The 14,401-nt window shown below is 49.7% G+C and overlaps 1 long non-coding RNA gene across 1 annotated transcript; it reads left to right on the forward strand.

Moving 5' to 3' along the window:
• Positions 1–1,363: 1,363 nt before the first annotated feature.
• On the forward strand, positions 1,364–3,214 carry LOC131914356 (uncharacterized). The gene is made up of 3 exons (XR_009380115.1): positions 1,364–1,624; positions 2,706–2,946; positions 3,161–3,214. It is a non-coding gene; the product is annotated as an uncharacterized LOC131914356 (long non-coding RNA).
• The last annotated feature ends 11,187 nt before the right edge of the window (positions 3,215–14,401 follow it).

Consider the following 14,401-nt stretch of genomic DNA (forward strand, 5'->3'; position numbering starts at 1 on the left):
GCCAGTGAGCCTTCTTAATCACCGGGCCCTCTCTCCTGCCCTAGAAGGATCATCTTAGCTGGCCTCTACCTCCTGAGTGCTAGGATTACAGGCATGTGCCACCATGTCTAGTTTATGTGGTGCTGGGGATGAACCCAGGGTTTTGTGCATGTTAAGCAAGCCACATCTCAGGCCTGCGATGGTCATCTTAATGGTTACATTAAATGTCATCACTTAGCTGGGCGGTGGTGGCACACGCCTTTAAACCCAGCACTCGGGAGGCAGAGCCAGGTGGATCTCTGTGAGTTCGAGGCCAGCCTGGGCTACCAAGTGAGTTCCAGGAAAGGCGCAAAGCTACACAGAGAAACCCTGTCTCGAAAAACAAAAAACAAACAACAACAACAAAAAAAAAGTCACCACTTTATAAGGAACCTTCTCCTAATGGGGATTACTTTGGCTGCTTTTGACTTTTCTTTGTTTCAAATCACATTGCAACCATCATCCTCATACATGCATCTCTGAGTAGATTGCTGATTTGATATTTGTTTAAAAAAAATCTCATATTGTGTTAAAGAATGCGAACCATTTGGTATTTAAATCTATATTGTCTAAAAAAGGCTGCTGTGAACTCTTTTTAAAATTTTATTTTTGATTATGTGTATGCATGTGGATGGGTGCAGGTGAGTGTAGGTGCCCAGGGAGGCCAGGAGAGGGCGTTAGAGCCTCTGGAGCTGAAATTACAGGCAGTCGTGAGCCATCTAACATGGATGCTCAGAGCTGAACCCAGGTTCTCTGCAAGCACAGTATGAGGTCTTAACTGCTGAGCCATCCCTCCAACCCTTGATATGAGCTTCTGACTCACGAAGGTGCTCCTTGTTTGTAGAATGGGCAGCAACGGCATCAAAGTTAAGTTCATGGGCTCTGGGGTCAGGCTTGTCTGCACTCAGGTCTGATGTGGACCCCCGGAGAGGCTTTAACCATGCTGTCCCTCCACTGGCTCATCTGTAAAATGGGCATCATATCTCCCTCCTAGGGTTGTCGTGAAGATAAAGTGTGACACCGCGTAGGAGATGCCTACCACCCAGCCTGCCTAACTAAACACTCCATAAAGGCAGGTAATATTAGCCTTTATCCACTTTGACAGGGTATTATAATGTATGTCCTTATGTATAATATATACATAAGGGCATCATAAATTTTAAAACCTTTAAGCTTTAATAACATTCTCCATTATCTCCAAGATAAAATCCTACCTTGTTATCATTCAATATCCTTCACTGTCGGGATCCCAGCTCACCTTTGCGGTCCCGCTGCTCTCTTCTCCGCAGTCCCAGCCTGCTCCAGCTGCACCCCACCCCCACCCCCACCATGCCACCTCCATTCACCGCGTGTGAGGCGCTTGCCTCTCTGTCTTGTCCCAGCTTTGCACTGTTGGCCAGACTCACTGATTCAAGCTCTGCTCAGGTATTATCTCTTGCCAATCCTCTCCTAACACCTCTGCAGGCAAAGCGAGCTGAGTGGCCCTTGGTGCTCTCCCAGCACCTTCTGTATGGGTACCAGCTTGGAGCGTCGTCTTTTAAGACCAGGCAGGACAGTCGGTCAGCTGTGTTGTGGTCTCTCATACTACCCTGGGAGCTCTCTGAAGGTCAAGATCACGCCTTATTAATCTTTGTTTTCTTCCATGCCGCCGGTTAAAGTGTGTTCAGTGTAACACTGGGGGTGGGGTAGGGGAGAGGGATGATCAGAGAAGTCCATAAATGGCATTTAAATGAAACTCAATTGAATTTCAACCGAATTGAAAGTTGATTGGACTTCAATTTTTTTATTTATCTTGGGATCTTAAATACAAATGCATTTGGTGCAATTGTGAAGGATTTTTCTAAGCCTTGAAATACTTAATGCTGTTTGCAGAGCACTTCTAGGCAAATTATTGAGATTTTAAAATGCTCAGGGAATTTCAGACGACCTTGCATAAATATATCCAACATATCCCTCAGGAGACTACAGTACATATCTATTATGTACTTGAGGCAGAGAGACCAGTGAGCTGGGACCCTGCATTACCTGCCTAAACTTAAATAATAGTTACAGTTAAAATTGAGGTTTATTTGTGTATATGTGTGTACGTGTGTGTGTGTGTGTGTGTGTGTGTGTGTGTGTGTGTGTATGCATGTGTGCGTAGTATCTTTCTCAGTTGCTTTTTATCTTGTTTTTTTGAGACAGGATCTCTCACTTTTATCCATAACTTGCTTATTTGGCTATGATGGCTGACCAGTGAGTCAGAGGTCTGCCTGTGTCTGTTTCCCTAGTCCTGGGATTACAAGTACCCCTGTTTTTTTTGTCTTTTTTTAAAATGTGGGTGCTGGGGATTGAACTCTGTCCCTTGAATTTGAATAACAAACATTTTAGTAACTGAGCCAGTTCCCCAGCTTAAATCAGAGATTTAAATAGTGTTCATATGGGCTCTCCCTACCATGTAACTAGCCTAGTAAAAGATCTGGGTTGTGTAATTGACACATGCTCACTTCATCTCCATTTCTATTTGTGTGGCTTAGCAATGGATCTCCAGCACCCAGGACAGGGCTTGGCACACCCTAGGTACTCCATCAATGTTTGCCAATGACCAATGAATCAGCAATCAGGCTCCATGTGACCCAATCTGCATCTACTTTGGGGTTGTTTAGTTCAACTTGACAGATCTTTATAGAGTGCCTTTTCTGCTCCAGACTTCTTGCCAAGGAGCTGAGAGTATGAAGATGAATAGCATGCAGTCTCTGTCTTCAAGATGCTCAAAGTGAGGTGCAAGGAACAGACACAAACCAGAGAAACGCAGACTGTGTGGCCAGTGGGAACCCAGGCCTGTGCGTGGGAGCCAGGGAGCATAAAGGGGGAATGTTCAGTTCAGTCCAGGGGCTTCAAGGAAGATCTCCCCTGGACAACATCCCTGAGCTCAGTCTGCCTGGATGAGTAAGTACCAGGCCAAAGAAGGATTCTGAGCGGAGTGGGGGGCATCACCGGTCGATACCAAGTGGGACCCGTCATGCAGCCAGTTCACCAACAGCGTTCACCTGTGGCCTCTTTGTCCCGGGAGCTTTGGAGACTGATAAATAATGTTGGACAAAGCACAGCCCTGTCCCTGTGGAGCTTCTGTCCAGGCACCCAGGGCCCATTGCCCTTTCAGCTTGATGGAGGAGTGCAGAGCAGGGCGGGGTGCAGAGGAGGCTGAAGAAGAAGAAGAAGAGGAGAGCAGATTGTTCCACGCATGAGAATTGAGCTGATACCCCACGTCCTCACACTAAGGATTCGAGGCTTTGGAAAATCAAGCTGCCCGTGAGTCTCCTAGATCTCCTCCCAAGGAGACTGCTTTCCTCAGAGTCTCTTGGTGTCTGTACAGAGACTGCTGGCTGGGCTTCCAGAGGCCCCTGTGCTGACTCAGGTTTGGCTTCTGAGTCCAGGCAGTAAGCAGAGAGCCTAGAACACAGAAGGAATTTCTTAAGTGTTTGTCAGATGAAAACGTGTTATTGGACAATCCCTTTATCTACGAAACAAAGGGATGGCTAATTGCTCTGACATTCGACTTGAGGCTGAGGACGAAACTCAGTCAGCAGAATGCTTGCTTAGCATGCCTGAACTCCTCTATATACCAGGCATGGTGGCACACACCGACATCTCAGCACCTGGGAGGGGGAGGCAAGGATCAGAAGTTCTAGGAGAGTTTGAGGCCAGCCTGGGCTACATGAGATCCTCTCTCAAAAACAAAACAAAACCAAAGCACCAAAAGGAAAAAAAATGACTTGAGACAAAGAATGAGTGGCATTATAAGACTCTAGGAAGATTAGATGACCTTGCCTCCAATATTTTGTTTAACCCCTGTCAAAGGATAAGAAGTCAGACATAAACCAGGTAGTGGTGGCACACACCTTTGATCCCAGCACTCGGGAGGCAGAGGCAGGTGGATCTCTGTGAGTTCAAGGGCAGCCCGGTCCACAGAGTGAGTTCCAGGAGAGCCAGAGCTACACAGAGAAACCCTGTCTGGAAAACCCAAACCAAACCAAAACCAAAACAATGAGGAAGTCAGAAGTAAAAACTCAAGTGCCTTTCCTTACACATATCCCATTTACACATCCACCTGTGCATGCATTCACCCTTCGTGCATCTAGCCACTCATGGTGCCATGCATCCACCCATGCATCCACCTATCCATGCATCCATCCATCCTTGTTTAGGCGTGGCATTGTGGAAGGGACTGGAGATATTGGAATGACTTCATAGACAGTGCAATGGGGTCAGTTAGACCCATACGCAAATAAACACCAGTGAGAAATCCTAGTCAAGGTAATCAGCTGGCAAATGGAGAGATGGCTCAGCAGTTGAGAGTTCTTGCTGCTCAGTGAGGACTGGAATCCAGCCCGCCAACGCCTCTAACTCTAGCTGTAAGGGATCTGCCGCCCTCTTCTGGCCTGTTTAGGGCCCCACCCCATTCTTTGAACATATACTTACAGACACATGCACATGTACACATAAATAATAAACAAAAAATTGTAAAAAAAAAAAGAAAAAGAAAAAGTAAACTGGAGCTGGATAGATGACTCAGTGGTTGAGAGCACTGGCTACTTGTCTGGAGGATCTGGGTTTGATTTCCTGTACCCACACGGCAGCTCACAACCATGTGTAACTTCAGTTCTAGAGATCTGATGCTCTCATCTGGCCTCTGTGGGTATCCGGCACATATCCAGTGCAGGTGCAGGACATCCCTGCAGGTGAAGCACCCATACACACAAAATAAAATAATTTAAAAAATAGATAAGCCAACTGGTTGATTAGGGGCCAAGGAAAGTTTATTGATGATCAGAAATTTAAAAGATGAGACTGGCATTTTCAAAGCTTGAAGGAGAACAGGAAATCCTTATGTCTCCAAGAAGAACACAGGTAAAAGCAGGGGACCCAGAACATGGGAGGATTTAGGCAGGTGCATTTTGCTGTGGAGATCTGGCAGGGTTTACTGGTTGACAGATTATTGAAGATGGGGAGGATATGTTGGCCTCCAGATGTAGTTCTGTACAGCGAGCTTTTCCCCCTAATAAATTCCTTTGTCCTTTAAACAGACTCCGTGGATTTCTTGCTATATCCAGAGGATCCTAGGATCCTGGATCTGCTATGGGAAAGTGTTCAGTGGTCTAGATGTTTCAGTTTTCTGTTGCAAACAAGATGAAACCAGCGGCCCGGAGCAGGAGCGCCCTGGTTTCAGCCAGAGGCCACTCTGCACCCACAGTTTTTGATCACCACTATTCTTTAGACAGTGTTCATTTACATTGGCTCCAGACCTCAAGTCAAAGCAAATCGGAGTGTGACAGAGGTGTGTCAGCGAGAAGAGTAATTTGATGGCGAGTGCATTTGCTCTCTTTTGTGAGTAAGCAGTTTGCATCCTGCTGGGTTGCAGCCTGCTGTGGCATAAGGACCATTTCCAGTGATTTCACTTTGCCTTTAACAAAGCATGTTGTATAATTACTTATTAGCCAGAGAGCACCATTAATACAGCCACGGGAACGCCTGAGAACTGTAAAATCCTCACATTTGGGTCTGTCGAGTTCCTTTATCGATGTCTAGAATCCCACCTCCTCCCCTCCACTTAGGAAAATCCCTGAAATGCCTCTGAAATCTGTGTCTCACATCCCTATTCTCACTTCTGTAAAAATGACTCCAGGCTGAGCTGAGTGTGGTGGTGCATGCCTTTAATGGCGGCGCTGGGGAGACAGAGACAGGCAGATCTCTGAGTTTGAGGCCAGCCTGAGAGTGCCAGGCTAACCAGGGCTGTATAGTGAGGCCCTGTCTCATTAAAAAAAAAAAAAAAGACTCAGAAATCATGTTTCTGCTTTTGGAAAAGCAGGTCGCACACACACTTTTGATCCATCAGCTGTTTCCAGCTCACCTGTGACGTGGGGGAAGACTGAGGTCTGAAAACAGGGTATTTCACAGGGGAAGGACGTTTCTTCTTCTGATAGACTCGGGAAGGCAAGGGAGAGACGCAGTCCAAGTTTGGCTGTCAACAGATTCAGTATTTAGATTCTCTCTCTCTCCTTCTCCCTCTCACCCTGGCAGCCTGGAACTCCTTTGGCCTCAAACTCACAGAGATCCACCTGCCTCTGCCTCCTGAGGTGTTGGGATTACAGGTGTGTGCCATTATGCTTGGCTACTTATTTATTTACTTACAGATTTTGTTTTTCTTGTTTGAGATAGTCTTGACCTCACTGTACAGAACAGGCTGGCCTTAAATCTCGGCAAGGCTTCTCAATAACCTACAATTCAAAGAAACTTAGGACAATGTGGAGTGATCTCCATGGCTGGTTTCTGAGAGTGGGTCACAATTCAAAATGACTGGCACAAATACTCTCCACCAATCTGATTAAATATTCAATCCATATTAAAAGTTATGAAATATTGAATACCATTTAATAAAAACAAGCAAGTTAATCAAGCCTTCGATTGGTGGTGGGTTCATGAAAGCTTATAGAGCAGTGGTTCTCAACCTTCCTAACGCTGCGGCCCCTTAATACAGTTCCTCATGGTGTGGTGACCCCCAACCAGAAAATTATTTTCATTGCTACTTCATAACTGCAATTTTGCTACTTTAATGAGTCATAATGTAAATATCTAATGTTTTCTGATAGACTTAGATGACCCCATGAAAGGGTCATTTGCTCCCCAAAAGGGTCGAGACCCACAGGTTGAGGACCACTGTTATACAGCCACTTCCTCTGGGCTTCATTCTAGTCCTTCACCTCTTCATTTCTTTTTCTGAAGAGAATTTTTATTTATTTGTGTACACACACACACACACACACACACACACACACACAGAGAGAGAGAGAGAGGGGCAGAGAGCATACCATAGTCCCTCTGTGAAAGACAACTTGTGGGAGTTGGTTCTCCCCCTCCACCATGTGGGTCCCAGAGATTGAACTCAGGTCCTCAGGGTTGGCCACAAGCATCTTTCTTTATTGAGCCATCTCACTGGCCCACCTCACTATTTCTTAGTGGGTATGAAAATCACGTCATATGTGTGAGCATTTTGGGTTGTTGTGGGTTGTTGAGTTGCTACTGCTTGGTACATGTGTGTGGTGCATATGACCCTGTGTGTTGATTTCTTCTCTGTACCTCAAATTGGCTTGGACACCAAAGGTCCTGTGGTCGCAGAACCCAGGGTGGCTTCAACAAGTGACTGTTTCTCAGCGTTCTGTGCGTGAAGTCAGCTCCCAGAGCTGAACACCTTCTTAGGTTTGACCCTTGTCTATTTGCTGGTTTCACCCTGGTCCTGCCCTTGAAGTGCAAGAGGACACTGTAGCATTGAGAAAAGACTTTAAACAAGCGTGAGCTCCATTTCCGGCCTGCTACTGCTTTTGTGGCTTTGAGAGACTGATGGTCTTCTAGCCTCCATTTCCCTTCTGGAAAGGGAGAATAACACTAGCTCTACAGGACTGTTGTAATATTATGTGTATATTTTATTAATGTTATAAGCATCTTAAACTTTTAAAAAAATTACAGCACCCGTGTGGAGGCCAAAGTACAAATTTCAGCAGTTGGTTCTCTCCTTCCTCCATGTGGGTCCCAGGGATAGAACTTAGATTGTCAGGCTTGACATCAAGCATCTTTACCCACTGAAACCATTTCACTGGCTCAACAAATTGTAAAAATCTTATTCTTTTGATGAGGCAAGTCCTATGCTAGGCTTTGTGATAGATCTGAGAGGGTAAGATGTGGAACAGCCCCAGAGTCAGGTGGGGGTGACAGACATCCTTCTCTAGTGCTCTATAGTGTCATGTCTTTGTCTGAAGAGTTCAAAAGACCCAAATGTTCTAAAGTCTTTCCTTTCTTTCCTTTACCCAGCTGTTCCACAGGTCTCTGGGTGTAGTTAGGCTTTTTTTTTTTTCAACTCTTTGGGGGCCCACCACCCAGTTCCCAAATAAATACACAGAGACTGATTCTTACTTATGAATGCCTGGCCTTAGCTTGGCTTGTTTCTAGTCAGCTTTTCTAACTTTAATTATCATATTTCTCTTTAACTACATTTTTCCTCTGGGCTTTTTACCTTTCTATATTCTATATATCTTTCTTTCCTTCTTACTCCATGACTGGCTATGTGGCTGGCCCCTGGCGTCTTCCTCTCCTCTTTTTCTCACTCCTCTTCTTTCAAGCCTAGATTTCTCCTCCTATTTATTCTCTCTGCCTGCCAGCGCTGCCTATCTCTCTCTTGCCCAGATATTGACAGTTCAGCTCTTTATTAGACCATCAGGTGTTTCAGACAGGCAAAGTAACACAGCTTCACAGAGTTAAACAAAGGCAACATAAAAGAATGCAACACATCTTTGCATCATTAAACAAATGTTCCACAGCACAAACAAATGTAACACATCTTAAACTAATATTCCATAACACCTGGGAGTCCTCGATGGGTTCCCTCTTGGGGTTTTGAGAGGGTCTCTTTAGAAAACGAGAAGAGACATGGAAGATAGAAGGCATGAGGGGCCACCTCAGTTAGGAAAAGGAACACTACCCCTTTTCTGAGCCCTGGGCACCCCTGTCTCCTGGGACTTATTTCCAGGAAGGAGGACTCATCTCAGCTTGGCTGTAAGAGTTTTGACCTCTTCCCTTCCTCTTGTTTAGACAAAAAGGTATGTCCTCGTGGTCTCCTAGAGGACAAGGGACAGACAGCACAAAGACTTGAGCTGGGTGTCTGACTCCAGGTCACTCAGTCAGCTCACAGTGTCCCTTTTCCCACTTCCCCAGGTAGAACATAAACTTCTATGTAGGTATTTAGCTACTGTGTGTATGTGTCTATTAGGGGTGTAGCTCAGTTGGTAGAGCACTTGCCTAACATGCATTAAGCCCTGGGTTTGATCCCCAGCACTGTGGAGCACCTGGATGGTGTCATACACCTGTAATCCTAGCACTTGGGAGATGGAAGTCAAAGGATCAGAAGTTCAAGGTCATCCTTAGTTACATAAGAGGTCCCAGGGCATCCTGGGGGTGTGAGCTTTTGGGTGGTAGGTGGACTTTTGCTTCAAGTTTTACCCTTAGGTGAGTAGCATAGTCTTAGGTGTTACAACTTCCCAAATAAACTTACAGAAGTTGGACCAGGCCAAGCCTGTAATGCCTCTAGCAGGGCCTCCTGCGAGCAGGCTCTCCTGGCAAGTGAATGATGGATTGTGGGTTCCCGCCGACCCCGAGCTGACTCCCAGAGCTGTTTGCTAAAAGTGCTTTCTGGCTCTGTTGTGACATGTGTTCTTGGAGGCCTGCCATCTGGGCAGGGAAGGTCCAGCTTTATAGATCTGTGCAGCTTCTTAGAGTATGGCAGAAAACCAGGCACCCTCCCCTACCCCCAGCAATCCTTAGACACACAATTCCTGCCAGGCAGTGTGTGAGTGCAGCAGAGGGATGAGAGGGTGGGACAGCCTGCTTTGTGTTGCTTTTGAGTACAATGGTTATCCAGAAAGACCCATCCACCTCCATGAATCCACGAACCCACTTAGAAATGGGTGGCTACCACACAGGGGTGAGCAGCAGGGTAGAGGGGCTCAGAATCCAAGAGCGAATGTGAAGAGGACATGCAAAGCCTAGTTTAATTTTAATTAAATTAATATTAACTGCTGACAGTGGCCAAGTGCCACCAACTCACCGTGCCAGGAACTGGGCTTTGGACTATCCTCCCAGGGCTTATGGTACTGTTAGTGTTCCCATTTTACAGGGAAACTGAGGCTAGAGGGATTAAGTGACTTTTTTCCCAGTGCCACAGTGAGTAGAGCTGGCCTCCCAGTGTGAGAGACCCACACCCTGCAGGGCTATGGAGATGGGAACTCTTTCAATGTCTAACTCAGTCACTTCACTGTCAGATCGGGAACTGAATATACCAGCCAGAAAGTCGGCCCTGCATAAGAGGGCCAGCCCTAGAGAGGGGGTACAGGTGCAAGTGTTCTGGGGTGCAGGATTTGAGGAGGGTGGTGCAAGCGCAGGGCGCTTGTTGGCTACGTGCCTCACCCTAGTCTCAGGCGCCGCCACAAGCTCTGCTTCTATGTTGTAAATAACAAGTCCCGGCATCGGCTGTCTATTTGATTTGATATACCAAGGCAAGGAACTGCTGGGGGTGTTTGTGTGGAGTTTTGTGGGGCCTGAAACCCCAACGTAGAAAGATCTCACCTCACACAGGGTGCCACCGGAGCCTCGGAGCCTCAGGAGTTATGGCTGAAATCAGGTTTGGAAGCCTAATCTGGTCCTTCCAGAGCAGGGCTGCTGCCTGTTGTGGGCCAGTGGGAAAGCGGGTCTCCTCTATCTTCTCTGAACCCCGCTGGGCTGAAATGGGCAGATGACAGCTGATACTCTTGGGAAAAGAGCTGCTTCCTCAGACTGCATAGGAGCCTGTGCCGGGTGGCATTTCTCAAAGCCACAAATACGCCTGCTTTATCAGCACAATTCTTCCATGTGCAGGCCACCTTTCCCCAAGTGTGATTTGAGTTCAAGGGAAGAAAGCGATACCCCACCACTCCCTTTCTGGCAAGCCAGGAAGCAAGAGTGAGTCCCTCACATGTTGGAGAGGAGTAGGGGGTGAAGGGTTTCCTGTGACACTCTTTTTTTTTTTCTTCCCGGAGCTGAGGACCGAACCCAGGGCCTTGCGCTTGCTAGGCAAGCGCTCTACCACTGAGCTATAAATCCCCAGCCCTCCTGTGACACTCTTAATGGGCAGGTGTCCCCATCGCCTGGCCAAACTAGGAGTGCTGTAGTCTAAGGTGTCGCAGCAGACTGAAGTCTTCCCTGTGGCTCTGGGTGCTGTGCCAGGCCTCTGGCACCCCGTCTTTAACACGCACCCCCACCCCCCAACTCCAGTTTGAAGCCCTGTCCCAGCCCGCAGGAAGCAGAGCTGATGTGACCAGCCTTTGGAGTTGACCACAGCATGGCAAGTTCTTGCTCTGGGGCAATGTCTGCAACTTCACCAGCTGTGGCTCGGAGCAGCCAGTTCTGCACATTGAGTTCTTCGCTTTTCTTGCCTTTCTCGGGTCTCTATCCTCAGCAGTTTGGAGATATTCCTGGTTCCCTTCGATCCTGGCTGGCTCCCCGATCCGGAGCTTCTAGAAAGAATAGGTGCGAAGGCCACTCTGATCCATCAGGGAGGAAAAAGGAGAGAAGGGAAGAGAAAGAAGAGATAAATACGAGGGCTTACAAGAAGAGAAATACAGAAAAGAGGGAGCGGGGGAAAAACGGTAAAAGAAAGAGAAGGGGTGGATGCAGAGTAGGGAAGTGAGAAGAGAATAAAAGAAGGAAACTGGCAGAGAGAAAGCCAGAAAAAAAGAGCGAGCAAACGCGCGCGATCGCAGGGTCTGAAAAGACCAAAGAGAGGGAGGAAGGAGGTGGGAGGAGGAGGGAGAGCGCAGAGGGGAGGGAGGAGGGAGGGGCCGAGGGACGCAGGGGGTGGGGGCTGCCGAGGCAGCAGTCGCAGCGGCTCCAGCCTCCTGCTCGCTCACTCGCTCTCAGTGCCCGGAGCCGGCTACCCGGCTCAGGGCTGTACGCAGCTCCCGCTCCTGCCGGGGATCCTGAAGCCTCTCCGGCTCCGGGGCATAGGACCGCGCGGCTGGCTGGCCCGAGCCCTGGGCGCGCCGCGGAAGCAGGTAGATGGCTGGGTGGGGTCCGCGGGGACTAGGAGCCTTGGAACACTGTGGGTGCATTGGGCCGGGAATGTGGGTTCCAGTCCAGGGGAGGGGGCTTTGCAGCTCCAAGACTAACTTTCCACCAGCTCCGTGGATCGCCAAGCTGCTCCGGTCGGGTCCGGGCTCTGGGAGGCGAGTTTGGTGAGGGGCAGAAGGTGGATGGCTGGGCTTGCGGGAGTGCCTTTGGGTCCGTGCGAGACGTGGAGAGCCCCGGAGTGGGCCAGGCGCGCGTCCTCCGGCCGCAGTCAGGACGCAGCGGCCGCCGCCTCCACGTGCGGGGAAAGACCTGAGAGTCGGGGTGCGGGTGTCCGGGAGAAGGAACCTGCCAGCTCTGCACGAATCTGGGGACTCCCGGCCCGGAGCCACCCTAGATGTACCGGACTTGCGCCCCCGCCCCGCATCTTCCCAGCCCGGGAACGGTCGCAGAGCTGTGGGGCGGCGCGCTGGTCCCCGCGGAGCCCAAGCCCAGCCTGTGCCACGCGCAACGTGGGTCACTTTTTTCCCCTTATCCCTCCTCCCTACTCTCTCAGAGGGAATCCCGGATGCTCTGCAGTCCTGTGGGTTGCCTCTGGCGACATCCCTCTGACCCTCGGCGGCGACCTCAACACCCAAAGTTAAAAGAGAAGCGAGTCACTCCTCCTGCACTCGTGGGTGGCTGTCCCGAAGTTCCTAACTTCTCTCCCAATCACAGGCGGTAGTATTGTAAGTGGGGACACGGGTGGTCCTCGTGGCTGCCTTGCGCGACCACCTTCCTCTTAGACTTGATTTATTCTCTTAATTTTTAGGGGGAAAAAGACTTAAAAAGATAACAATCATTCCTTGCGGGGATCAAGGTCGCTAGTGGGACGGAGCCACCATCCGTTTTCAGTCCCGGAGAGCCGAGTGTCGGTGTAGCGGGTACCGGAGCCCTCGAGCCCCAGCTTCTTTTTCCTGGAACTGACTCCCACGCTCCATCCCACTGTCGCCGTGTCTCAGGATCCGTCCCCACGAGCCCCCGCCGTGAAGCCAGTCAGCTTCCTTCCAGGCTGGTGATGCTCTCGAGAAAAACCGGTCCAAGTGACTAGGATCAGTATCTCCACTCTTGGTCCCTCCGGGAGCCAATAAGGCAGGGCCTCCAGCGGTTTGGAGGATGCTTACCGGGAGGCTAGAGCTCCTGGCCATCCCAGTCTGTGGCTAGGGTACTTGTGCTCCGCGCATCCGCGCCCGTTACTCTGCTGGGGGAAACTGGGGTTAATGTCCTGACCGGGTGGTGGCGTTTTGGCTCCCCGAGTCCAGGGGCTGGATTCGCCGACCCTCATTGCTTTCCTGCTTCCCTCGCGTCTTTGTTGGACTGCAATCTGAATTGGTCTCATGTGAGGCTTAGCACAGGTAGAGGCGGCAAAAAAGCTGGAGGTCTTTGCGTAGAGGCTCGCCTACCAGCCATTGCTCCCGCTCAGTAGGTTGGGTTCAGTGCCCCAGGGCATTGACATTAACCCCCAGCCTAGGATGCGGCGCTTCACCTTCTGCTCCTTTGGCGGATTTCCCTGCGGGTGTATATCAAGCACCGGGCTTTCGATGTTTGCTCATATACTGTTTAAGCGGCTAGAAATCTTTCTTCCCATTCTACAGACTAGCTTACTGAAACCCAGAGAAGCGAAGGGACTCGCTTAGAGCTGGCTAAGGGTTAAGGGGAAGTAATCCAGTCTTCCTGCCAAAGGGCTGGGGACCTTTCCTAGTTTTCCTTATTGACTTCATCACTTTCTTAGCGCGAGGCAGGTGTTCCCAGTTAGGCCCCCGCACTGCAGAATGAACGGGATGGAGGGCCAGAAGTTGGGAGGTTAGAGGCAGGACATGATACCCAGCATCCTCCAAGAGGAGCCATGTCTACGGAATGCAGAGTTTGTGCCTGCGCCGGGTCTGCTTTTAAGTGCCACAGACTTGGCTCTCAGGTGGCCTGCGTGGCAGACTCGGCAGGCATTCTCAGTGGAAACCATTGTGTGTGGGGCGGAGGATCTTGAGTGAGCCTCGTACATTGCCACTGGAGGACAAGGGTTTTTACTGCTAACCCCAGGCAGTGGAACAGCAGCGGCGGGCCAAGGACTGGAGAGTCAGGGCCAAGGAGAACTCAAGTTCAGCCTTTGGCCCACAGATCCACTACCTCTGTGGAAGTGAAAGGTGAGCGTTGGCTCTGAAGGCAGAACTGGGTGACCCTAGGGCCAGGGACACAGCTGTGGAAGGTGCTGTTACCTCCTTTCCTCCTGCTCATCCCCCCCCCCCCCCACCAGGTTTCAGGCATTCCTTTGCTCCTTCCCAGCTTCCCTTTTAGAATCTAGGTGCTGGCAGATGAGATGGCTCAGCCGGGTAAGGGGGCTTGCTGCCAAGCCTGACACCTCGAGTTCGATGCTGGGGAGTTAAAGGGTGGAAGGAGACCTGATTCCCGCAAGATTGCCCTCTGACCTTCAGACACTTGCGCTGGCATGAACCCTTGCTCCCAGAATAAATAATAAATAAATAAATGTAATAGAAGCAAGGTGCTTGAGCATTCCGGGCTTTGGATGAGTTGGACATTTCCCCTCCTGGGGACATTTGGTCAGCTGTTAGTTCTGCAGTTTGTCCTTGGGCCCGGGGACCTAGCCGTGATCAGACAGGGACAGTCTCCAGCTCATTATTGCTGACTGCCTAGGTCCCACCTCTCTATGCTTACAGTCTAGTTGCACAGAGGAGGCACATATGTAAAAGGGCATCTGCAG

This window comes from Peromyscus eremicus, chromosome 7 (genome assembly GCF_949786415.1).
Source record: "Peromyscus eremicus chromosome 7, PerEre_H2_v1, whole genome shotgun sequence".
NCBI classification, from domain to species: Eukaryota; Metazoa; Chordata; class Mammalia; order Rodentia; family Cricetidae; genus Peromyscus; species Peromyscus eremicus.